Genomic DNA, 27,068 nt, shown 5'->3' on the forward strand with positions numbered 1-27,068 from the left:
GATGTTATCTCAGGAAGCTTACCTATTCCAAGTCAACAGAGCCCAGACAGATCACTCCTGTCTACATTGATAGATTTCAGTAACTTGAATCTTGGGAGAGGAAAGGGTGTTTCAATTCATTTCTTACCAAAAAGCCCCTCAGGTACTTTTATTATTATTATTGCAAATGTTTCACACATTCTTCCTCCACCCACCAAGCACACTTCATGCTGGATATATTTTCTTACACCTAAAAGGAATTCACCTTTCTCATTAGTAAGCCACTAAACCAATAAAAACAAAGCAAAACATCAATAGCAATAGAAAGAAATATTAAATTCAAATAAAATGTAAAAAGAATAAAGTCATTTTATATTAATAAAACTTACAATCTTGAGAATAAAAGAATTATTGGATGGTACCTGTTGAATAACAGAATAAAGATACATAAAGCAAAAATGTTAGAGACACAATTATTAGGGAAATTTAATGCAATGATCTCTTTTGTTAGATCAATGGAAAAAAGTATTGAAATATGTTGACAAGTTGACAAGTGATAACATAATTAAGAAAATTATTACAAGGTACATTTGGATGTTTAATCCTACACACAGATTTTAGACTTTCATTTCAAGAATCATGGAACATTTGTTAAAATTGATAAGGGCCCAAGCTATCATATAAAAAAAAAGTAAACATATTTAGTTCGTTAGGCATTAGAGAATTGTTATAAATTAGTAAGAAATATTTTTTAAAATTCAAATTAATGCAATTTTTAAATTATCCTAAAATACTGCCCTGGCTGGTGTGGCTCAGTGATTAAGCACTGGCCTGTGAACCTAAGGGTTGTGGGTTCGATACCCAAGTCAGGGCATGTGCCTGGGTTGCCAGTCATGTCCCCAGTAGGGGGTGTATAAGAAGCAACCATAACATTGATGTTTCTCTCCCTTTTCCCCTTCTTTCCCCTCTCTCTAAAAATAAATAAAATCTTTCTTAAAATTCTCCTAAAAACTATTGAATCAAAGAAGAAATTAAATCATAAACTATTTAGGAAATGGGAAAATGATAACATTGTGTATTAAAATATGGGGTGGGGTGCTGATATTCATTTTGCCTTTCTTCCTATTGATTTAGAAGGTAAAAAAGCTAGAGACCACATTTTCCAGCCTCCTTTGTAATTAGGTTTGGCCATGTAACTATGGTCTGGCCAATGGGATTAAGAGAAATAATTAGTGTAATTTCCAGGTCATCATTATAATTATAGATGAAGTCACTTACTGTGGACTACATGTGGGAGTTGTGTTGTCTTGGTTCTGACCATGCAGATGAAGACAACACTACGGGAAGCACAGAATAAGAAAATGAAAGAAACTTAAGACCCTGAATTATACTGTGAAGCAAAGCCACTTAATGACTTGGACTTGTCTGAAATACTATACTGGAGAAAAATAAAGGGGTGGGAAAAAGTAGATTTACAATCGTTTCCATGGAAAATAATTAATAAATAATATAAGAATAATAAATAACACAAGAATAAACTTTTTCACATATTCACAATAAGTAAACCTACTTTTACCCATCCATTTACATTACTTCCTCATTTCAGCCATTGTATCTGAGAATATCTGTTTGTTACAGCAACTTAACCTGCCTCCACAGTAAGTCATGTGGCCAAAACTATTGTTGAAGTTTCATAAAGTTAAATTTCTTTATTAACAAGTAAGGAAAAATGAAAACAAGCTTGAATATAAGTAAGCCATACAGAAAGAATTGCACAACCTATCAATGCAATAGCTAAAAGAAGGAAAGATGAAGTCAGAAACTAATAAAGTAGAACAACAGAGAGAAACAGAAATAGTAAGCAAATATAGTAAAACAGGCAAACATCACAAATCAAATTAATTATAGTGCCTGTTAGGAGAATTGCATGCGAAAGACCATTTTTTAAAAAAACGAGGATATGATGAGTAAGATTAAAATACCTAACAGTTCAGTACAATGAAAACTTAAACCCAATTCAAATGCCATGCCCACCAAGAAGAAGTGATATATTCCTTCTTAAAACCTCCATGTACCCATGAGTTCTACAGTACAGGTCAAAAGCCTCTACTCTAAGCAGTTCCTTTGAATTGCATCTTAGAACTTGATGAAGGCACATTACATCTGGGGTAGAGCTGGAGGTGTATGTGGCAAACACACACACTACTCCCTGATCATTTTAATGACCTTATTAGAGTCACTATTCAGAGAAGTAAAAACATGCCAGAGTATAGACTGTGTGTCATGGACAATTCATTGCAATGCCAGGCCAAATTAAAACTAGCGAGCGTGACTGACTATCTTAGCCTGTATGATAATATTATGACTAGCATTTAAAAAAGGTTATTTTCTGACAACACAACTATCATTTATCATACATTTACTTTTTTTGAATTATAAACCCTGTTTTGTTTGTTTTTAATTATTTTATTGTTCAATTACCATATAGTTACTTTATTTTTTAATAAATCATTTTTATTGTTCTATTATAGTTGTTCCAATTTTCCCCCTTTGCCCTCCTCCATCCATCCTACCCCCTGCTTCCAGACTAATTTCCCACCCTGTTGTCCATGTCCACGGGTCATTTATACCTGTTCTTTGTCTAGTGCCTTCTGCTTCTTTCCACCATTACCCCCCTCCCTACTCTCCCTAGTCACTTTCAGTCTGTTCCATGTTTCCATGCCTGTGGTTCTATTTTGTTCATTAGTTTATTTTGTTCATTAATTCCTCTTATAGGTGAGATGATGTGGTATTTGTCTTTCACTGACTGGTTTGTTTCACCTAGATAATATTCTCCAGTTCCATCCATGCTGTCCGAAAAGGTAGGAGTTCCTTCTTTCTTTCTGCTATGTAGTATTCCTCTGTGTAAATGTACCAAGTTATTTGATCCACTCATTTACTGATGAGCATGTAGGCTGTTTCCAGCAATTAGCTATTGTAAATAGTGCCACCATAAACATAGAGGTGCATGATTTCTTTTGAATTGGTGATTAAGAGTTTTAGGGTACATTCCCACCAGCAGCATCACTGGATCAAAAGGAAGTTCCATTATAAATTTTTAAGGAATTACATACTTTTTTCCATCGTGGCTGCACCAGTCTGCATTCCCACCAACAACGCACTAGGGTTCCCTTTTCTCCACATCCTCGCTGCCAATTCTTATTTGTTGAATTATTAATTATGGCTATTCTGACTTGTGTGAGGGGATATCTCATTGTGGTTTTCATTTGCATCTCTCTGCTGGCTACTGATGTTGAGCATCTTTTAATATCCTTGTGTGTCTCCTCCTTGGAGAAGTATGCAGATCCTTTGCCCATTTTTTAATTGCATTGTCTTCCTGGTGTTGAGACATCTGAGCTCTTTATATATTTTGGAGATCAAACCGTTGTCTGATGTATCACTGGCAAATATATTTTCCCATACAGTCAGTTCCCTTTTCATTTTGATGTTTCTTTAGCTGTGCAGAAGATTTTTAGTTTGATGTAGTCCCATTTGTTTATTGTTTCCTTTATTTCACTTGCCCTAGGAGATATATCAGCAAAAATATTGCTACATGGGATATCTGAAATTTTTCTGCTTATGTTTTCCTCTAGGACTTTTAGGGTTCATGACTTATATTTAAGTCTTTTATCCAATTTGAGTATATTCTAGTATATGGTGTAAGTTGGTAGTTTAGTTTCATTTTTTTTGCACGTACCAGTCCAGTTCTCCCAACACCATTGATTGCAGAGGATATTTTTACTCTTTTTATGATCATGCACTCTTTGTCAAACATTAATTAACCATAGAGGCTTGGTTTATTTCTGGGTTCTCTATTCTGTTCCATTGATCTATGTGTCTGTTCTTATGCCAGTACCAGACTTTTGATTACAGTAGCCTTGTAGTATAGTTTGATATCAGGTGTTGTGATCCCTCCTATGTTCTTCCTTCTCAAGATTGTTAAGGCTATTCAGGGTCTTTCTTGGTTCCATATAAATTTTTGAAATATTTGTTTAGGTCTGTGAAATATGTCATTAATATTTTAAAAGGAATTGTGTTGAATCTATAGAAAGCTTTGAATAGTATGGATGTTTTAATGATGTTAATTCTTCCAATCCATGAACATAGTATATGCTTCCATCTATTTGTATCTTCCTTAATTTCTTTCTTCAGTGTTCTATAGTCTTCCAAGTACAGGTCTTTTACTTCCTTGGTTAAATTTATTCCTAGATACTTTATTTTCCTTGTTGCTACAGCAAATGGATTTTTTTCTGAGTTTCTTTTTTTGATATTTCATTATTGGTATACAAAAATGCCATCAATTTCTGAACACTGACTTTGTATCCAGCTATTTTGCCAAATTCACTTATTAAATAGAGTAGTATTTTGGTGGAGACTATAGAGTTTTCTATGTACACTATCATGTCATCTGAGAATAATGACAGTTTTACTTCCCCCTTTCCAATTTGGATGCCTTTTATTTCTTTTTCTTGTCTGATTATTGTGGCTAGAAGTTCCAGTATTATGTTGAATAAGAATGGTGAAAGTTGACACACTTGTCTTGCTCCTGATCATAAAGGAAAAGCTTTTAGTTTTGCCCATTGAACATAATGTTGGCTGTAGGTTTTACGTGTATGGCTTTTATTATGTTGAGGTATGCTCCCTCTAGTCTTCACATTGCTAAGTAATTTTAATTCTAAATGTGTGCTGGATTTTATCAACTGCTTTTTCAGCACCTATTGATATGGTCATGTGAATTTTGTCCTTTTGTTTAAGTAGTGTATTTTGTTTATTGATTCGTGAATCCTCTACCTTCCTTGCATCCCTGGGGTGAATCCCACTTGATCATAGTGTATGATGTTTTTAAAGTATTTCTGAATCTGAATTTCTAGTATTTTGTTGAGGATTTTAGCATTTATGTTTATCAGAGGTATTGGCCTGTAGTTTTCTTTCCTTGTTGTATGTTTACCTGGTTTTGGAATTAGGATGATACTGACCTCATAAAAAGTGTTTGGGAGTCTTCCCTCTTCTTGAATTTTTTGGAATTGTTTGAGGAAGATAGAAGTTAGTTCCTTCTTAAATGTTTTGTAAAATCCACCTGTGCAGCTATCTAGTCCAGGGATTTTGTATGCTGGGAGTTTTTTGATTAATACTTCAATTTCACTAGTTGTTATCAGTCTATTCAGGCTTTCTGCTTCTTCTTGATTCAGGTTTGGCAGATGGTATGTTTCTAGAAATTTGTCCATTTTACTCAGGTTGCCCAATTTCTTGGCCTATAGTTACAAAGTAATTTCTTACAATCCTTTGTATTTCCATGGTATCAGTTATAACTTCTCTTTCATTTCTGATTTTATTTGGGTTCTCTCTCTTTTTTTCTTGATGAGCATGGTTAAAGGTTTGTCAATTTTACCTTTTCAAAGAACCAGCTCTTGAATTTATTGATCCTTTGTTCTTTTAGTTTCTATATCATTTATGCTGTGTAGTCTAAATGAATGTATAGTTTTGCCTTGATCTTGATTATTTCCTTCCTTCTACTCACTTTGGGAATTATTTGTTGCTGTTCCTCTAATTCTTTTAGATGTAGGATTAGGTTGTTTATTTTAGATTTTTCTATCTTCTTTAGGTAGGCCTGTATTGCTATGAACTTCCCTCCCAAGACTTCCTTTGCTGTGTCCCATAGGTTTGGGGTTGTATGTGTTCATTGTCATTTGTTTTCAGATATTTTTTTTATTTCTTCCTGATCTCATTGTTCACCCATTCATTATTTAATAACATGTTATTCAGTTTCCATGTATTTGAATGTTTTTGAGGGTTTTTTTTCCTGAGGTTGGTTTCTAGTTTCAATTCACTGTGGCCTAAGCACATGCTCAATATTATTTAAATTTGATTGAATTTGTTGAAGCTTGTTTTGTATCCTACCATGTGGTCTATTTTTAAAATGTTCTATGTGCATTTGAAAAGAATGTATATTTTGCTTCTTTGGGGTGAGATGTTCTGTATATATCAATTAAGTCTGTTCGATGTAGAGTGTAATTCAGGGTCTCTGTCTCTGTCTGTCTGTGTGTGTGTCTCTCTCTCCTCCACTTTATAGCAGTCTCTGTAGCATCTCTTACAATGCTGGCTTGGTGGATATGCACTCTATTAGCATTTTTTTTGTCTGGGAAGTTCTTTATTTTGCCTTCCATTTTAAGTGAGAGCCTTGCTGGATAGAGTAATCTTGGCTGTAAGTCCTTGTTTTTCATTACCTGGAATATTTCATGCCAATCCTTTCTGCCTTACAGTGTTTCTGTTGAGAAATCATCTGAGAGCCTTATTGGAGCTCCCTTGTTTGTTACTGTTTCTTCCTTGCTGCCTGCCTTTAAGATTCTTTGTCTCTAAATTTGCCATTTTAATTATGATGTGTCTTGGAGTGGGCCTCTTTGGGTTCATCTTGAGTGAGATCCTCTGTGCCTCCTGAACATGCATGACTTTTTCCTCTACGAAGTTAGGGAAGTTTCCTGTCATTATTTTCTCAAACAGGTTTTCTATCCCTTGCTCCTTTTCTTCTCCTTCTAATATCCCTATGATGCAAGTGTCGTTATGTTTCATGTTGTCCTGAAACTCCCTTAAACTACCCTCATTCTTTTTTGAGTCTTTCTTGTGTTGTTGCTCTGAGTGGGTATTTCTTTCTGCTTTGCTTCCATCTCACTGATTTGTTTCTCTGCCTTCTTCATCTAGCCTGCTTTTAATTCCTTCTAGTGTATTTTTTTTATTTCACATATTGTATTCATTTCTTCCTGGTTCTTATTCCTAGTTTCTATATTCCTTTTTATGCTGCTATAGTTCCCACTAAGTTCCTTGTAGTTTTCACTGAGTTCATAGTGCATCCTTATAACCATCATTTTGAATTCTATGCCTGATAGATTGGTTGCCTCAATTTCATTTAGCTCTTTTTCTGGGGATTCTTCCTTTCCTTTTGATTGGAGGTTCTTTCTTTGTCTCCCCATTTTTTGTGACTCTTTTTGTTTGTTTCTGCATTTCAGGTTGCTCTGCTTTGACTACCTAACTTTGTGGGGTGGGCTTTTGTGGTAGGAGTTCTGTGGGACTCAGAGGTGCAGTCTCTTTGATCTCCTGATCTGGATGCTCTAGAGTTGCCCTTTAGTTTATGTGGGCTCTCTTGTTGTATCTGAGTTTTGATTATTGGTGCTCATTCATTGGGAGGCTCTTCCCTCCAGCTGGCACAATGCAATAATAAAAGGGGAGAGTATACTATGAGGTTTGAAATAAAATTTTAAAAGTAGTAAACCAAAGGAAATAAAATTGCAGAAAAAACACAACATGGTTAACAACAATGACAGCTGAATGAGTATTTATAAAGGTGGAAAGGGAATAAGAATATTATACAAAAGAGAAAAGAGAATATGAGATGACTTGAATAAAGAAAAGTCATTTTGAGATGGGAGAGAGAAAATAATAAGAGTAAGGAATAGAATCCAAGCTAAGAAAGGGAAAAATAAAATTCCTAACTCAAATAAGTAAGGGCAGGAGGAAGGCAAAAGGAGTAAGACAGGGGGAGAGTACCCTATGAGATTTGAAATAAAAGAGTAGTAAACAAATAGGAATACCATTGAAGAAGAACAGCAATAGCCATAATATCCATGCCAAACAAGCCACAATTTAAAAAGTTGGAAAGGAAATAATATTATAAGAGGAGTTAAAAGAATGTGAGCTGACTAAAGAAAGGAAGAATGCTTTTGAGAGGATAGCAGGAGAATAACTAAAAAGAGTAAGGAATAGGAACAAGGCATGAGGGAAAATAAAATTTACAATGAAAATAAGAAAGGGCAGGAAGAAGGTAAAATGGAGTAAGAGAAGGTAAGGGTGCAATGAGATTTGAAATAACAATAAAATAAAAATATATATAAAATCTAAATAAAAGACAAAGAATAGTAAATTAGTTGGAATACAACTGAAGCAAAAAATGAAATATTAAAAGGCTATGTGAAAGGAAGAAAAAATGCAAATTCTGAAGAATGAGTTGAAATTCATTTCAGCAGTTTGGTGTTCCCCTTCTGACTTCTCTTCCTGGAACCACCACTGGTTTTTTGTCAGCTCAAGGTCCCAGCATGGGTGGTCTAGCTTCTGGCAGCACTACTTGTATCACCTTCACCTGCCTTTAGAGGAAGCTTCTGTTGAGATCAGGAGGGTGGGACCCCTAGGACTCCCTGAGAAGAAGTGTTCAGTCTTCTGAGAAAATTATGGGTGTGTTCCCCCTCTTTCTGCACCACTTGTCTTGGTCTGTCCCACCTTATTTCCAATAATGTAGTTTCTGATGAATTGGCTGCCTGTATCAAGGGAGGGGCCGATATGTGTAAGAGTTCTCACCTCCTTGGTGTTAATGGTAGCTCTGTGGAGAGAGCTGAGGCAGGGTGGGACACTGATTCCCCCTTGCTGCACCTATTTCTGATCCCCCTGCCTTGCTGGCTTCAGTGAAAAAGAGCCCTAGGAACCAGTGTTTTATCTCCCTGAGAAAAGTTCAAAATGGGCCTTGTAAGCATTCCTCTTGCTGTCTTTCTCTTGCAGAAATGCACCCTGCAGTGGGTTCTTGAGCCTGGCATGCCTATTTTGCAGATCTTCCCCATTGGAGGCATTTTCAATTCTGCAGGAAGTGGGGGCTGGCTGCCCCCTTCCTGTCCTGGAGGTTAGATTCTGCCAGGGAAGGGGCCTTGGTCTGGCTTTAAATAATCTCAGGTGCTCATCTCCTACCCTTCAAATTCCCAGGCCTCTGCCCTTGCCGCAGTCCTGCACTCTCCACTCTGTGAAGCCTCTGCCCAGCCTCCACCCTGCCAGCTGCACCAGGCTGGGACAAAGAAATCCCCTCACTGTGCAACTTTCTGATCTCTCTGTCCAGCTGCACTGAGTGGAAGTAAACCATGCCCTCAATACTTTCCATTGCTGGCAGGGCAGCTGCACGCAGGGTCTCTGCCCAGCACACCTCAGCTCCCCTTTTAAAAAGTCTCTCTGGGCACTCTCACTGAAGCACTGTGTCACTGTCCAGCTTTCCATATATACCACTCTCTAAAAAGTTAAGAGTCTCTCATAATCACGACTGGTGCAGACAGAATCCCTCTCTCTCTCTCTGGCACTCTCTTGGTTGGTATTTGCCACTGCAGCTGTGGGTGTGTGGCTTGCTCTGTGTGTCTGTAGCCTGGATCCCCCCAGCTTTGTGTATCCAAGTTGCTCCTGGCCCTGGTCTGGGGGTTCTCTGTTCTGGGAGGGGAGGGAACTGCAAAGCTGTGATTTCTGACCAGGTTTTCCATGGCTGCAAGCATCAACCATAGGTATTTCTCCTTCAACTATAAAATCTCCTTACCACCCATTGTGAAACATCTTCTGTACTCCTGGACTCCCAAACTTCCTATCAGCTAAGATTTTGTTGAATGTTCCGGGTTTTTTTTGGTTTTTTTTTTTTGGAAGATCAATCAAGTTTCCAAGTTGGGTGTAAGAGCAAGTGGTCTCAGCTTCTATCTACTTAGCTGCCATCTTCTGGGACCATATATTTACTTTAAATGGGTCCCTTTGCCCAGTTTGAATGACTCATGTTCATGATATATAAAGTTGTGCTTAGAAAAGAGTCACTAGAACATAGAACTCAAAAAATAAAATCTGTTTTCACTATCTCTTTCTCTGGTACACTTGAGAATTACTGTTACACAAAAGAAACAAAGCCTATGGTGCAGTACCGTAGACCGCAACAGAGCTTTATTCTATCACAAGTAGAAGGAAATTTATCAGTCAAATTTAAGACTGCAGAACCTTTGCTAGGCATTCCCCTTGGTTATGAAGAAATAGAATAATTTTGATAAAGAAAGCATACTCCTAGTAACCACCTGAAATCTCGTCTTTAGTCTGACTTCCAATATGTTGTGAGAAGAATTATCCTAGCCACAAGAAGGCCATAATGAGGACATCAACTACTTGGTGATGAAGCCATAAAGCTTGTGTCAGCATTTTATAAAAGTACAAGATTAATCTTCTATGAAGAAATGACAGGATAGGTAGATAGAAGGGAGAGAATAGAGCCACTTTTGACTTTCGCAAAGCTTTATATTCTTTCCTTCATTGCACCATTATCAATTCAATGAGAAATTATGGCCCAGACTGCCTAATTGCTAGTTGGAGGGTCATTCCAAATAAATTTTCTTCATAAGAGTAATGTTACCCGGAGGGGACATAGCAAGCAGTGTTCTGCTTGGGTGAATACTGGGATTAATTTTTTTTAAAGTTCATCAGTGTCCTCACTAATGGGGAAAAAAATGTTGTAGGTTGATAGAGATATTTAGCAACATTCAGGTTAAGATGAAGATTCAAAATTATATTGGGAATAAACACAATGGAGTTCAACATGTACAAGCTTTGAGAGTGGATAAGTTACTAAGAGAAAGAATAAAGAAAGAAAGGAGAGGCAGGGATATAACATTAATGAAAAAGATGGAATCATTATTTAAGGGGCTGGCTGAAGGAAAGATCAGTAGGATGCATTTCAAGTAAATATATTTCTGGCTTTTAAAATTTTGTTTGTTCAAAAACATCTAATATTCTTCCTGAAATCAGTTTCCCTTTTTGCCCTTCTATTTTTTGTTAAGAGTCTACATTGTTCCTATTACTCAGCATGTAATCTTTGGTGTTATGGTCTTAAGAGTTTTCTCTCTTTCTCTAGCCATTTTTACTTGTGGGTGAATAAATACAGTTTATCTTCTTTCTATTTGATTCAAATACTATTTCCCTGAATTTTGAACTATATTCCTTATTCCTTATAACTAAAGTGCCCATGATAATGAAGAGAAGTGGTAAGATCAGATATCATTGCCTTGTTCCTGTCTTAAAAGGAAAAGTCTTTAGCCATGAAGTATGACATTATGTATAAGTTTTTGTGGTTGATCTACATCAGGTTGAGAAAGATACCTAAACAAGCCTCCTAGGAGTTTTCACAAGGTATGGGTGTTAGATTCTGCCAAATGCTCATTTTGCCTTTCTTGTATTATTATTTTTTTCTTTTTTACTCTGTTGATATGATGACTGTTTTTCAAATGCTATACAACCTTAAATTCCTGAGGGAGAAACCCAATTATACAGAAAGTATTATCATTGTTATATATCATTGACTTAGTTGGCTCAAATTTTAAGATATTTTATATTTATGTTCATGAGGGATATTGGTCTCTGTTTTTATATATCTTTGGCTTTGGTGGCAGTATAATGGTAGCTTCATAAAATGAGTTGGAATATATATCTTCCCCTTTGGTTTTCATAAGTCATATTATTTCTCCTTTAAATCATGGTATAATTCCGCATTAAAGCCACTGCTACTGAAGTTTTCTTTGTGGAAAGGTTCTTAAATTTAAAAAAAAATCAACAATTTCTTAATAGATATGACAACTCAGGTTTGGCAGTTTCTATCCTCAAAAAATTTGTCCAAAAACTTTGAACTGAAATTATTGGCATGATTTCCATTCCTAATTTTCCCTTATCTTTTTTATATACATAACATCTTTAGTTTTGTCACCTCCTAATTCTTAATATTGCTAACTTGTGTCTTTTTTTCCCTGATCAATCTGTCTAGTTTTATCAGTTGTGTTGCTCTTATATTGATATTAATCTATATTAATATTCTATAACATAGAACTTAAGGGAAATATTATTGTAGATACAGATTTTATTTTTAATAGTTAAATTTACCAAACACAGTTTCCAATATGTTTGCACCTGATTTATAGTCTCAGTGTTTATAAAGCTAAAACTAATAGAGTAAAATGAGAAACTATACAAAATTATAAATTCTCAATCAAAGAGGAGGATAGCAACACATATTTCAAAGTAACTAGTAGAATAAATAATAGAATAAAAAAATAGTAGAGCTAAAGAAAAACCTCAACAACACCATTAATAAGTTGGACATAATTAAACATACATGTACCCAGCAATTTCTGAATATACACTTTCTAAAGATCACACAGTATTGACTACATGTTTGTCCATAAAGCAAATATGAATGATTTAGAAAAGCCTGAAATTAACAAGTGTTTCTCTCATAGAGAAAGTCGATAACAAAAGAAAATTGGAATTTACCTGTACTTAGAAAATTAATAAATAAATTTTAACAACATATATGTTATAGGAGACACCATAATTAAAATATAAAACATTGTAAATACAGAATTAATTGAAATATGATACCTCAAAACTTCTGGGGTCTAGGTGAACTTAGGCTTAGAAGGAAATTTATAGCCTTAAAATACATTAAAAGGCTAAAATTATCTGTTTTAATTATCCACCTACAAAAGTTTAGAATAGAATACTAAATTAAATCCAAGAAGTTGAAAGGAAAAAAATAAATAAAATTAGGGAAAGAGGTTAAAATAGAAAACAAACACACATACAGAAGATCAGCTAAATAGCCAAAGGATTTCTAATTGAAAATTTCAATAAATTAATAAAACTTTGAAAAAATAATCTCAATAAAACATAAAAGACAAATAACCAGTATCAAATTAAGAAGTTAGACAAATTATTACAGATCCTACAGTCATTAAAAACTACTACTTCAGGCCAGAATGGGATAACAGAAACTGTATTTACATTCCCATGTGAAACCACCAAGAAATATATGAATCAAAGTTTTGCAAGATTTTGTATATCTACATATTCACCTGCCATATGACTTAGCCTTTCCATTCCTACATATTTTACAAAAAGAAACAATAAAACTCACCTGTCTTTCATACACTTGTACACAAATATCCATGGTAGTCTCATGTGTAATAGCCAAAACTGAGATTTAAAAAAAAAAAAAAAAAAAAAGGTGAGATCTACCATTGTTTGTTCAGTGCTCTGAACATATTCCCAGGCTACAGTGAAGAAAGGATAACCCATGTGGAGTCTGGTGAATTCCATGAGTTGAGGGGACAGTGCTGATTTTCCAATTAGACCTCAGGAAGCTGAAGTCTCAGGATAGAGTACAAAGGAAGAAAGACAACCACAGAGGGAGAGTTCCAGAGATTTCAGAGAGCACACCTCAAGTATGCAGCAAATTGAAATTACTGGAAACCTAAATACAGTGTTCATAGACCAGAAGACTCAATATTGTTAAGATGTCAATTCTCCCTAAATTATTGATCTATAGATACAACACAATCTCCCAATGAATTAATTCTGAAATCCACATGGAAATAGAAAAGACCTAGAATATGCATAACAACTTTGAAAAGGTAGAGTAAAATTGGCAAACTAAAAGTACCTGAGTTTAAGATGTATTTTAATATATAATAATCAATATAATCTCTTATATTTATAAATATAAACAACTCAATAAAACATAATAGACTACACAGAAATGTACCCACAGAACAAACTTTCAACAAAGGTATTAGACAACTCAGTATTAGAAGATAGTCTTGTCAAAATATGATGCCATATAGTTGGGTCATATTTTTAAAATGTGCTTCAATTCATACATCACTACATACATAAAAATTAACTAAAATGGATCATAGACCAAAATGTAAAACAAAAAACTATAAAAATTTTAGAAGAAAACTTAGGAGAAAAACCTTGTGATTGAGATTAGGCAAATCCAAAAAAGAACAAGTTGATAATTGGACTTCATCAATATTAAAACTTCTGTTCTGGACTTCCAGCCAAGATGCAGGCAGAGGTAGAAACACTGTGCCTCCTCACATAACCAAAAGAAGGACAACAACAAATTTCAAAACAAAAACAACCAGAAATGACAGAAAATTAAACTGTATGGAAGTCTGACAACCAAAGAGTTAAAGAAGAAACATTCATCCAGACTGGTAGGAGGGGCAGAGATGAGCAGCCAGGATGGAGGGGACTCTTGGCAAGGCAGCAGCTGCCAGAGCTGGCAGTTCCACATTTTCATGCAGATAAACTGGGAGGAACAAATGGGAAGCAAAACAGACCACACAACCCAGGGTTCCAGTTTGGGGAAATAAAGCTTCAAAACCTCTGACTGAAAAAATCTGTGAGAGTTGTGGTGGCAGGAGAAACTCCCAGCCTCATAGGAGAGACCCACAGGGTCCTAGAAGGTACACAAACCCACCCATTCACCCAGGAATCAGCACCAGAAGGGCCCAATTTGCTTGTGGGTAGCAGTGGAAGTGACTGAAAGCCAGCTGAGATCTGAGCAAGTGGCGTTGTTCCCTCTAGGATTCCTCCCCCCACATACAGGGCCACAAGGCAGCATCCTGGGTTTCCCTGCCCTGGCAAATACCTAAGGCTCTGCCCCTTACTATGTTACAGGCCCATCAAGACAAAAAAGTGGCCCAAATGAAAGAACAGATCAAAGCTCCAGAAAAAATACAATTAAGCAGTGAAGAGATAGCCAACATTATCAGATGCACAGTTCAAAACACTGATAATCAGGATGCTCCCAAAAAGTTGAGTATGGTCGCAAAATACAGAAAAAGTAAAGGCTATGAAAAGTGAAATAAAGGAAAATGTACAAGGAACCAACAGTGAAGGGAAGGAAATCGAGACTCAAATCAATGTTTTGGACCAGAAGGAAGAAATAAACATTCAACCAGAACAAAAGGAAGAAACAGGAATTCAAAAAAAATTAGGAGAGGCTTAGGAACCTCCTGGACAACTTTAAACATTCCAACATCCAAATTATAGGGGTGCCAGAAGGAAAAGAGGAAGAGCAAAAAATGGAATACTTATTTGAAAACATAATAAAGGAGAACTTCCCTAATCTGGCAAAGGAAATAGACTTCCAGGAAGTCCAGGAAGCTCAGAGTCCCAAAAATTTGGACCCAAGGAAGCACATACCAAGGCACATCATAATCACATTACCTGTTATAGAAGAGACCGGGGCGGGGAGACTGAATGATATAAAAGACCCCCACTTTTTGTCCGGGATTCCTCCCCCGTACTAGGTTCAATTTGCTCACCGTCAGAGGAAAGGCATTTCTCAATGCAGAGATTGGTGAAAAGGAAAGGAATTATTTATTTGAAATTATACAGACTAAAGTTCTTTAGAATACCCACAAACACACACAGTCCTTCCTTCTCCCTCTGCCCAGTCTGGGGTACCATATCCGTGCTTCGGGCTCCCAGCACCATCCACAAGGCAAAAAGGGAGCACTTCCAAAGCCGCCTGGTCCTGACTCTCACCCAAGCCGGGTGGTGCCAACAAGACGCCCAAGCCACGTAATCCCCAAAATGATGTGTGGTCCCAAAAAGAGACGCCAAATGGCTGCCCTGCCTGGGTTTAAACTCCAGTGCCAATCTTCCTCTGCAGCTCCATTTCTGGCTCCTCCCACAATTGGCCACAGCTGCCAGCATTCCAGGCAGGTGTGGCCCTGTGGTGTGGAGCCGATTATCTCCAAGCTCTTCTGGACCCCATTACAAATCCCTATTTGGGGCCCCCCTCTTGGCTGCACCCTATTACATACCCAAAATTAAAGATAAAGAGAGAATCTTAAAAGCAGCAAGAGAAAAGGGGACAGTTACCTACAAAGGAGTTCCCATAAGACTGTTAGCTGATTTCTCAAAAGAAATCTTGTAGGCAAGAAGGGGCTGGAAAGAAGTATTTGAAGTCATGAAAAGCAAAGACCTACATCCAAGATTACTCTATCCAGCAAAACTATAATTTAGAATGGAAGGTCAGGTAAAGTGCTTCCCACATAAGGTGAAGTTAAAGGAGTTCATCATCACCAAGCCCTTATTATATGAAATGTTAAAGGGACTTATCTAAGAAGAAGATCAAAAACTATGAACAGTAAAATGACAACAAACTCACAACTATCAACAACCAAACCTAAAAAAACAAAACCAAAAATGAACTCAGCAAACAACTAGAACAGGAACTATAATCTCCAGAAATGGAGATCATGTGGAGGGTTATTAGTGGGGAAGGAGGTGGACATGGGGGAAAAGGTGCAGGGAATAAGTAGCATAAATGATAGGTAGGAAATAGACGGGAGAGGTTAAGAGTAGCATAGGAAATGTAGAAGCCAAAGAACTTATATGTATAACCCATGGACATGAACTAAGGGAATGGGGGGAATGTGGGTGGGAGGCAGTGTGCAGGTAGAGTGGAATAAAGGGGGGGGAAATGGGACAACAGTAATAGCATAATCAATAAAATATATTTTCAAAAAACCTTTGTTCTTCTAAAGACACTAAGAGAAGTAAAAAACAAACAACTAAGTGGGAAAAATATTTTCAAATCATATATCTGATAAATGAATTATATCTAGAATATATAAAGGACTCTCAAAACTCAACAATAAGGAAACAAGCAGTACACTTTTTTAAAAAGGCAACATGTATGAATAAACATTTCCTCCAATAACATACAGCAAATAAGCATGTGAAAGATTCTCAACATCAGTAGTCATAGTCATAAATTCAAATTAAAACCAGAATGAGCTACTATTACACCTTTTAGGTAAAACTAAAAAGACTAACCATACCAGCTGCTGACAAAAATGTAATAGAAGTGAAATTTCCATGGTTCAGAATGTAAAATGGAACAACTGCTTTGGAAAACACGTTGGCAGTTTCTACAAAATTAAACGCACAGCTACTATATGATTGAGACTTTCTACTCCTAGATACTTAACAAAGAGAAGTGAAAATGTGTTTATACAGAAACTTTTACATGAATGTTCATAATAGTTTTATAACAGTCAAGAATTGGAAGCGAACCAAATGTCCATTAATAAGTGTATGGCTATAATTGCAGCATGGCCATTCAATGGAGTGATACTAAGCAATGAAAAGGAATGAACTATCTGTTACACATTACTGAATATTTATGTTTACTGAAAGAATCCAAATAAAAGAGAGTATATCCTGTATATATATGCTCCACTTGTATAAAATTCTAGGAATTACAAAATAATGTGTAGTGACAGAAAGCAGATCAGTAGTTACCTGCATATCCCTGAGGACAGAGGTAGAGAGGGATGTGAAAAATGTATTTCAAAATGGCATGAATAAACTTTTAATGATGATAGATATGTTTTATTTTAAATATCAACTACCTTTTTAAAATGATAAGAAAAAATATCGTGAACAACTACACAGATCAAATTGAAATCAAAGAAAATTTCCTAGAGAAAACACAGCTTCCCTAAAATGACACAAGAAGAAATAAGGATCTAAATTTTCAAATAACTATTGAAATTGAATGTGTAATTGAAATCATATCCATAAAAACTCTAAGCTTGTGTCTATACTGATGAATTTCAGCAAACACTTAAAAAAGCAACACCAAAGAGAATACTCAGATTATTGGGAAAAAAACTCATTTTATGAGGCCAAAATAACATAGATACCAAAACTTTTAAAAAGCCATAAAAATTATAGGACAATCTCAATTATGAACACCAATGCACAAATTCTATACAACATATGGATAATTCCAACCATATCTAGTAAAAATTTTTAAAAGATAATATATCAGCATCAAGTTGTGTTTATTCCAGGAACAGAACTTTGGTTTAATATTTGAAAATTAATTTATGCAACTTACCATATGTTGTGGACTAAATGTTTGTGTCCCCCAAAAGTTCATCTATTGAAATTTTACCCCCCAGAGTGATGACAACCCTGAGGACCTTTGGGATGTGATTTGGTCCCGAGAATGGAGCCCACGGCTGGGATTAGTGTTTTTATAAAGGAAAGAGCAGCGTGCTCTTTCACATATCCTGCCATGTAAGGACACAGTGAGGTGTTAATCTATGAACCACAAAACACATCTTAACCAGACATAGAATCTGCAGGCAATATTCTTAGACTTCTCAGCTTCCAGAACTCTGAGAAATGCATGTATACTGGTTGAGCCGCCAAGTCAATGGCATTCTTGTTATAGTAGCCCAAACAAACAAAGCCACCATTTTAATAGACAATGAAGAAAAACCACAGGATTGTATTTATAGAGGCAGAAAAATCCTAAAAATTTAAACTTATCCATAGTATATCTCTATGCAAGTTAGGAATGGCATTTATGTATCTATAAAATATCTACAAAAAATATCTTTAAAAATGCCTACAAAATATCTACAAAGTCTCTATGGCAAATATCCAAGTCAGTGAAACTAAAAGCTTTCCCCAAAATTAAAATAATGATGCTCACTCTCATCCCTTCTATTCAATATTATGTAAGAAGTTTTAATTGATGCAACAAGGCACAATAAAGAAATAAAGGTATAAGGATTAGGAAGAATGAAAAAAGTGTCATTCTCAGATAATTTATATGACATGACTGCATATAAAAATCTGAAAGAATAAACATACCAATTATAAGAATTAAAAAGTTTATTTTAGGTGGCTGGACACAAAGTGAATATATTGTTTTTGATATTTATCACCAACAGAGAGAAGGTGAAACTCAAAATATAATATATAAGATCATCAAAAACATCAAATATTGATTAACATATCTAGTTAAAAATGTGTAAGGCTTGCAAAACTAATATGATTGAGAGAATTGAGAAAGGGATATATTGTGTTAAACAATTAGAAAACTCAAGCTGTAAAGATGTAAATTTCACTAGGTTTTAAGAGGTTTGTGTAGACTCTGATAAGCCAGTTTTATTAAAGACAAATAGGGAACTGCGGAACTTAATGTGATCATGACTTATTCCAAAGATCCAATAATTAACATAATATGGTTGTCATTATTATTCACTAATTAAGTCAATGTAAATTGGTTTAAGCCATTTTGGCTCTTTAATTTTATTTCAATTTTTAAAATAAAACTGTCAAATTCCACGTGTGCACACATAAAACACATGTTGAGATTTTTGAGGAATTTCACTAAAACTGTATTTTAATTTGAATAGAATTGATATTTTTATAATATTAAATCTTCCTATACCATATGTTTTCCATGTTTTTTTTTTCAATCCTCACCTACAGACATTTTTTCATTGCTTTCAGGGAGAGAGGAAGGGAGATACAGAGAGAGAAACATCGATATGAGAGAGAAACATCATTTGGTTGCCTCTTCTATGTGCTCCTATCGGGGATCAAACCCACAATCCTGGTATACTTCCCCATCAGGAATTGGACCCACAGTCCTTCAGTCTACAATGCTCCAACCACTTAGCCACACTGGCCAGGGCTGTTTTCCCTGTTTTGTATTTTCGGTGATATGTTTAAGTAAGTTTACGTAATTTTCTTGGTAAAGGTCATGTATCATTTTTTTGTTCCAACTGTAAATGGGCATTTTAAAATTTATTTATAAACTATATATCTGCTTTTTGTAGAAATAAAAGCTGGATTGTATTAATCTTATATCAGAAACTTTAATTATATGCTTATTGCTGAGTGGTTTATATGTAATAGATACCTAGTTTGTAATAGACACTCTATTACTCTATATATGTAATAGACACTCTAGTTTGCTCTCCCAAAGAAGAGAATTTAATGGAGAGAATAGAGTGTTTACAACATTTTAGATACAGGCAAATGAGCTCTAGGCTACACTTCCAGAAGTGACACCCAGAATAGCATCTTATACTCACCTGTCAAGGGAATGAATGTCTCTGCCAGAAAGTGAAAGTTGAAGAATCAAAAACTCACTGTCCAAGTGCTGACTCCAGTACCACAGCTCAGCCCCAACCCAGGCACCAAGAAACTTCAAAGCTGTTGACCCCAGGGCTGCACTTCCCCAGCCTCTAAGATGGAACCCTCTCAGCAGTTACAAACAAGGGCAGGTCCAAACATTGGGAACTATTAGTGCCAACCCAGAAAACCAAATGTTTTTCCAACACTGATTGTCAGCAAGAACAACAGAAGCATGTTTTGTGCCTCATTTTCAGTTCTAAGAGTCTCATAAGCGTCTGCTTATAGAAGCCAGATCACGTGTGGAACGTGAGTTGAAAGAGTTTCGTAAATGTAACCTCATGATTTCTAGCTTCTAGTATATGGTAAAGTCATGCTACAAAAGTTTGGAATAGCATTTACAAAATGGCAATTTGCCATGCAGTATAATTTTTTTTAAATTGTTGTTCAAGTACAGCTGTCTCCATTTTTCCCCCATGACTCCTCCCCACCCCAGCCATCCCTACTCCCCATCCTTGATCCCACCCCTGTCCAGCTTTGTCCATGTGTCCTTTGTACATGTCCCTGAAAACTCTCCCCTCCCTATTATCTCCTCTCGCCTCCCCTCTGGTCACTGTCAGTTTGTTCCAAATTTCAATGTCTCTGGTTGTATTTGCTTGCTTGTTTATTTTATTGATTAGGTTCCACTTATAGGTGAGATCATATGGTATTTGTCTTTCACCACCTGGCTTATTTCACTTAGCGTAATGCTCTCCAGTTTCATCCATGCTGTCCCAAGGGGTAGGAGCTCTTTCTCTCTTTCTGCAGCATAGTCTTCCAACAAGTAAATTTACCCTAGTTTTTTGATCCATTCATTTACTGATGGGCACCTAGGTTTCTTCCAGCACTTGGCTATTGTAAATTGTGCTGCTATGAACACTGGTGTGCATAAGCTCTTTTGAATTGTAGTTTCAGGGTTGTTAGGGTATAATCTCAACAATGGAATTACTGGGTCAAAAGGAAACTCCATTTTTAATTTTCTGAGGAAATTCCATACTGTTTTCCACAGTGGCCTCACCAGTCTGCATTCCCACCAACAGTGCACTAGGGTTCCCTTTTCTCTGCATTCTCTCCAACACTTGTTTGTTGATTTGTTTATGACGGCCATTCTGACCAGTGTGAAGTGGAATCTCATTGTGGTTTTAATTTGTATCTCTCTAATGGCTAGTGATGCTGAGCATCTTTTCATATGTCTCTGGGCCCTCTGTATGTCCTCCTTGGAGAAGTGTCTGTTCAAGTCCTTTGCCCATCTTTTAATTGGGTTTTTTGTCTTCCTAGGGTGGAGTTGTGTGAGTTCTTTATGTATTTTGGAGATCAAACCCTTGTCTGAGGTATCATTGGCAAATAGGTTTCCCATATAGTTGGTTCTCTTTTCACTTTAATGCTGTTTTCTTTAGCTGTTTTCTGTATAATTTATGTTTAACTCTTTCAATATGTCTAAATATTTGGGAGATTTTCTATAGAGATCTTAACATCTACAGTTAAATATACCTTTGTTTCACGGTTCTGATTTCTTTTCATCCTTGTCTTATCTAATTCATAGCCTCCAGTAAATCCTTACTGTAATAAAAATGGCTCTAATGTAAAAATATAAACCATAAACTAGCCTGTTTTCTTTAAGCTTCTGGTAAGTTCTCTTTATCAAGTTAAGAATGTTTACTTCTATCTCACATTTACTGAGATTTTTTTCCTTTGTTTTAAAAATAGGAATGAGAGTTGAACTTTACATAATAATTACTGATATAATCAAGATGATTGAAGATATTTCTCCTTAATCTATTAATGCAGTGAATTTCATCAAGAGTTTTTCTAAAGGTGAGCAATATTTACATTTCTGTCTATTCTATTTTTTGTGTTTCCCATCTGTCCTTCCCATACTACAGTTGCTGTGCTGGTATTAGTCGACACCCTAATCATCTTTCATCTGCAGTACTATGCTGGCCCCCTAGTTGGTTTTGCTGTGATAAATGTTCGGTGTATTCAATGTGTTCTTCACATTTAGACCAGAATTATCTTCTTTGGATTCTTACACTGATCCTCAAAACCCTTTAGTGCTTCTGTAACCTAAAGAAGAAGATTAGGCTTTTTACTATGTTTCAATCTATAATTACATCACTACTTTTAAAATTATTATTATCACAGGAGTTTAGTATGAATTGGTCACCTCACAACCTACCGGAGAGTCCACAAAAGGTCCCATACATGTTCATGTCTCTATCTAGCTCAGCATCTCCCAAAGCATGTTCTCAGGAGCACTGGTTTTGAGATACTTTTGAAAATAATACTTTTAAAATCAAATCAATTATGAAAATGCTTTCTCTATGCTGATTTTAAAGATTTATATTACTCATCATAATAAGAAATACTGTGTGAATTCTTATAATAAATACAGTAAAAACTCACTTTTAGCTCAGTGTCCTGTAGACATATTTATAAACAAAATCCTTCCATGTAAGTGACTAATAATATTCATTAAAGCTAGTTTTCTATTAAAAACACTTTGTAGGGGAAAAAAGCCATTTATTTCCTCAGTATAGAAATTTCCTTCTCTTTCCCACCAATTAAATCATGCTCATCTTTCAAGGTCTTCTGTATGAGTCTCTCTAGATGACACCCATTCCCAAGTTGGAACTCATTCTTTAAATCCATGGAGCACATTTTTGTACCTTTAAATTGTATGCTGTGTCTTTCCCCAAAATATGTTTTAGTTCCTAAAGGGCAAGGTTTTCAATGCATCCTCAGCATATAAACATGTATTTTTTTCAACCTATTTAAGTCCTTTTTTATGTTATAGATTTGGCCATTTTCATCTTTATCTGAAATTGTATTAGATATTGTTGGAGGTAGAGAATACATTTGAGAGACATCACTCTAACCATGAAGGTTGTGCTTTTATGGAAAATACACATTTAGCTGAAGAGACTAAGTAAACACATATTAATAAAAATTTTAAAACACAAATTTTAACAAGTCGCATAGTCTTTAGTCCTTTAGGAGATCAGAGAAGGCAGACTTCAAAATATGATGCAGAACAGGTTATATGCAAAGGTGGGACTCAAGAGAGTCCTAGTCAGAGGGCATGAGCCTAGGTCAAACACATTTTCAGGGCCATGAAAGGAACCCAGACACAGTGTCGCTCCCTGACATCCACATCCTGCTTGGTCCTCATTAGCATCCACCCAGCTTCATCCAAGAGTTGTAGCCAACTCACACCCTTCCCTTTGCTCCACCTTTTCCATTGACTAGTCAAATGTTAACAGAAATATGGCTTAACAAGCATTCTTAAGCATTCTAGAGAACAAGTATAAGAAGCTGACTTGATCATGGGAACCTAGGTAAGGAGAGGTTAACTGCATTTGTGGGTATCAGATAAAATGCATCTTCATCATTTGGTGATTATGATAAACAAAGAGAGCCTAGAAACAAGGGCAAGTCTTTCTTAAACCTTCATCTTCCTGAAGTGAGACAGGCAATTACTTGATAAAACCAAGAGATATTTATAGTAATATACAGATGCCCCAAAGATTGCTTAGTCATGTTCAAATTCAGACACATTGATGTTGCTGGGCTGAAGGGATTTGGAGAAGGGTTCAGAAATGTGCATAACAAATTAATACTTACAGTAATATTGCCAAAAGGATTTATGTTCTTCCAGAACATAAAAATAGAAGGCAGCAAAATTTGCCACAAAAAAATACCATAAATGTTGGTATATAACAATATGATACAAACTGAAGAACATTAGGGATTATTGTAAAGAGTTCAGCAAGTCCTGGTATATATAACATCCTCCAGGTATTCTGATCTCTTCTCTCATCCCTTATCCATTGTTGCAACTCTTCCAAACCCTCAGTCTGTCTTCCCACATACCTCCCTTAAACATCTTCTACAACCCTAGTACCTGATCCTTGAGATGCAATGCCAGAACGACAAGGCAGAGTGCAGGTTACTCTCATCACCAGATGCTGTCTTTTTCACTCATTCACTCACCCATTCCTTTATTTATTCATTCATTATTCCAATAGATATTTGCTGATATTTTTACTACATAACAGGCACTATGACCGGAGAGAAACATTTAGATCAAACTACCTAGGAAGTCACCTTGAAGGAAAGAGTGTTCTAGACAGAGAAAATTGCTTACACAAATGCCTGCCCATGAGACAAAGCACACTGTCTTTAAAAAAGCAAAAATCTGTTAGACTGGAGTTAGGAGTTAAAAGGCTGGATGGTACAAGCAGGAAGTAGTGGTCAAATAATGTTGGACTTTGTAAATCATAATAAAGAGTGTGGATTTACCCCTAAAAATGGTAGAAAACATATCAAGAACTTACACACTAGTTTCCTTCATCATCTATGCCATTTTTTATGTGCATAGAAAAGGGCATGTGTTTATTTGCTTTAGAATGCTTGAAATAGGAACCGGGATCCCATGGGAAAAAGGAATAGAGATTTAATTTACAAAAATTTTGCAGACCCAAGATCTTTCTATTTTCTTGTTACTGTAGTTAAAGATATTTCAAGGAAGATAGAAACAAATGGAATGTTTATTTTTTAGCATCTCATGTATAGCTAAAGCAATTTTGTTAATTTAGAAGCATAAGAACGTATTAGGCCTAATGGGTTTGTTCATAAAATGTTCATGTTTTATATATTAAATTTTAAAGTATAGTTTACTCAATTACAAATTTACTATGAGAATTCCTTAAAATGTGTTAAACTATAAGCTGCTAAACTGTAAGAAATATATCCTCACTCCCACCAGATTATAATAGGCAAAATTTTTGAGAACAGAAGAAACATCAATATTATAACATGACAGAGAAAGTTATTATATTTTACTGAATCTGTGCCTTCCAGTACAATGTCAAGCTCATATAGAAACTGCTCATTTTCAGAACTTTGGAATAAAAGAAAAGAATTCACTGAATATATTTGCCATGCGAGATTTTGTCTAATTATTTTCTATCTCTGAGGTATCTCCCTAAGCAGTTTTTGCTGCATCAATTGTTTTATTTTGAAAATACTGAAAACACTCTTGTTGTAGGAAAACAACTGGCCTTAGGGCCAAATATCTGAATTCTAGGACAGTGTGACCTGGAGCAAGTTACTTTATATTTCTGGACATACAAGATCTTTGAAGTTCTTTCCAGAATTATGAGAAAATGTGGAGTGGGACCATGAAGAGACCTGACCCAACAAGCTCACATGTGCCAGGGTGGGAAAGATGAGTGTGAGGGACAGAAATTGACAGATGCTGGATAAGGCGGACCAGAGAGAAAATACCTATCATGTAGGTAGAATACATACTTGCTTGTGAGAAATGAGGTTAGAACAGTAGGAGGAGTAAAAGAAAAGCGGCAATCACAAGAGAAAAGAACAAAAGTTCTTTTCTGCTCAGGAAACCTGGAGGCATTCTGTGTTATCTGTCTACCTCAGAGTTAAGGGAGTTCTGAGCACAGTGGCACAGTGGAGACTCCCCATGGAGCTGGAATTTGAGTGTTAAAATAGTGTGATATGAGAATAATAATGTTCAAATTAAAAAATTTAATAATCAGTGGTATAAAATAGGGATTTGACAGCTTTATGTATAAACTTCTAAATCAATGTTGATATAATTATTATATATTTTAATGTGTTAATATTACTCTTCAATTTCTTATTCAAATAGATCATTATCTTGAATGATACAGAGTTTAACACACTGCTGCCTGTTTGGGTGCAATAATAGCTATTTCCAAAGATAATGCAAATCAAATAAATCTGGACAATCGCAGGAGCCTTGTTCTGATCTCTGTGTGATGGCTACTAGCAGCACCAGGCTTAGACACAATTACAGCCCCCCTACCTTATTGTTATTTAATAAGTGCATCTCTAGAAAGGGAGCAGTTTCATTCACTGACTATACAAGAGAAAGAATCTGAGACACTTCAGAGAGTAGACCTGAGACTCCAATGGAGTAAAGTCTTGCCAATGTGATATAAAAGGGTCCCAGGGTGGTAAAAAATTTAATCTTGCCCTAAAAGAGGATCAGCCTTTGTTCTCTAATTCTGGGAGGTAATCCCTAAAATGTCATGCCTGATAGAAGGAGTGTCTATTTTGCCTGAAGGTTTTAGACCAGGATGGATAATAAAATAATGTGATTTAGGGTAGAGGCCACCAGTCACAGACAGAAGGGCTGATCAATCAATCAATCAATCATTATGCCTGTGTATAGAGTCCCAATAAAACTCTGAACACCAATATCCAGGCAAACTTCCAGAGTGGGCAATACTCCCGGCGTAGCCATCAATACCAGCAGTGCTGCTCCCAGACTCCACCCTACTTGCTTCTTTCTTTGGCTCCTTTTAATCAGTATCCTTTTTCTGTAGTAAATCTATAAGCAAAGGTATTATAGCTTTGAAGGGAACTCTGTGAGTCTTTCCAGTGAATTATTAAATCTGTGTGTAGTCTGGGGAATCCCCAGCACGTGTAGCTGATGTTAAAAGTGAGAGTGGTCTTGTGTGACTGTGTTCTTTCCAACTTCTCAGTTGGCAAATCTCTCAAAATCACCGTGGCAAAACCCAGGATTTTTTTTCCTTCTTTTCTTTTAGCATCTTTATTAATCTATAACTCACATGCTATAAAGTTCACCCATTTAAATTATACAATTCAATGTATATTCAGAGTTGTACAATCATCACAATGTAAGTTTAGAACATTTTCTTCATCCCCTGCAAAAAGACACTATTCACATTAGCCATCAGTCCCCAACCACCACCCTGGACCCATGTAACCACTAATTTATTTTCTGTGTCTATAGATTTGCCTACACTGAGTATTCCATATAAACAGAATTACACAATATACAGTCTTTTGGGACCGCCTTCTTTCTCTTAGCATAATGTTTTCAAGGTTCATCTATGTTGTGCCATGTATAAGTATTTCATTCCCTTTTTTATTGCTGAGTATTCCATTGCATAGTTATACCACATTTCATTTATTCATTCATCAGTCAACATTTGGTTGTTTCTACTTCATGGCTCATATAAATAATGCCACTTTCATTTATGTGTGCATGTTTCTGTATAGGCATATGTTTTCATTCCTCTTGGTTATGTACTTAGGAGTGGAATTGCTGGAACATGCAGTAACTAACATATTGAGGATGTTCCAAAGTTGTTGATTTTCCAAATTTTGCACAATTTAGCATTCCTAGCAGCAATATATAAGATTCCAATTTCTCTATATTCTCACCAACACTTATTGCCTGACTTTGAAACAGCCAGTTTAGTGAATGTGAAATGCCGTCTCATTGTGGCTTAGATGTGCATTTCCCTAAAGACTAATGATGTGTACTTTTCCATGTGTTTATTGGCCAATTATCTGTCTTTTTTTTTTAGAAATATCTATTCGGATCCTCTGATCATTTTTAAATTGAGTCATATGTCTTTTTATTATTCAGTTCTAACACT

The sequence above is a fragment of the Desmodus rotundus genome, chromosome 2 (assembly GCF_022682495.2).
Source record: "Desmodus rotundus isolate HL8 chromosome 2, HLdesRot8A.1, whole genome shotgun sequence".
In the NCBI taxonomy this organism is placed as follows: domain Eukaryota; kingdom Metazoa; phylum Chordata; class Mammalia; order Chiroptera; family Phyllostomidae; genus Desmodus; species Desmodus rotundus.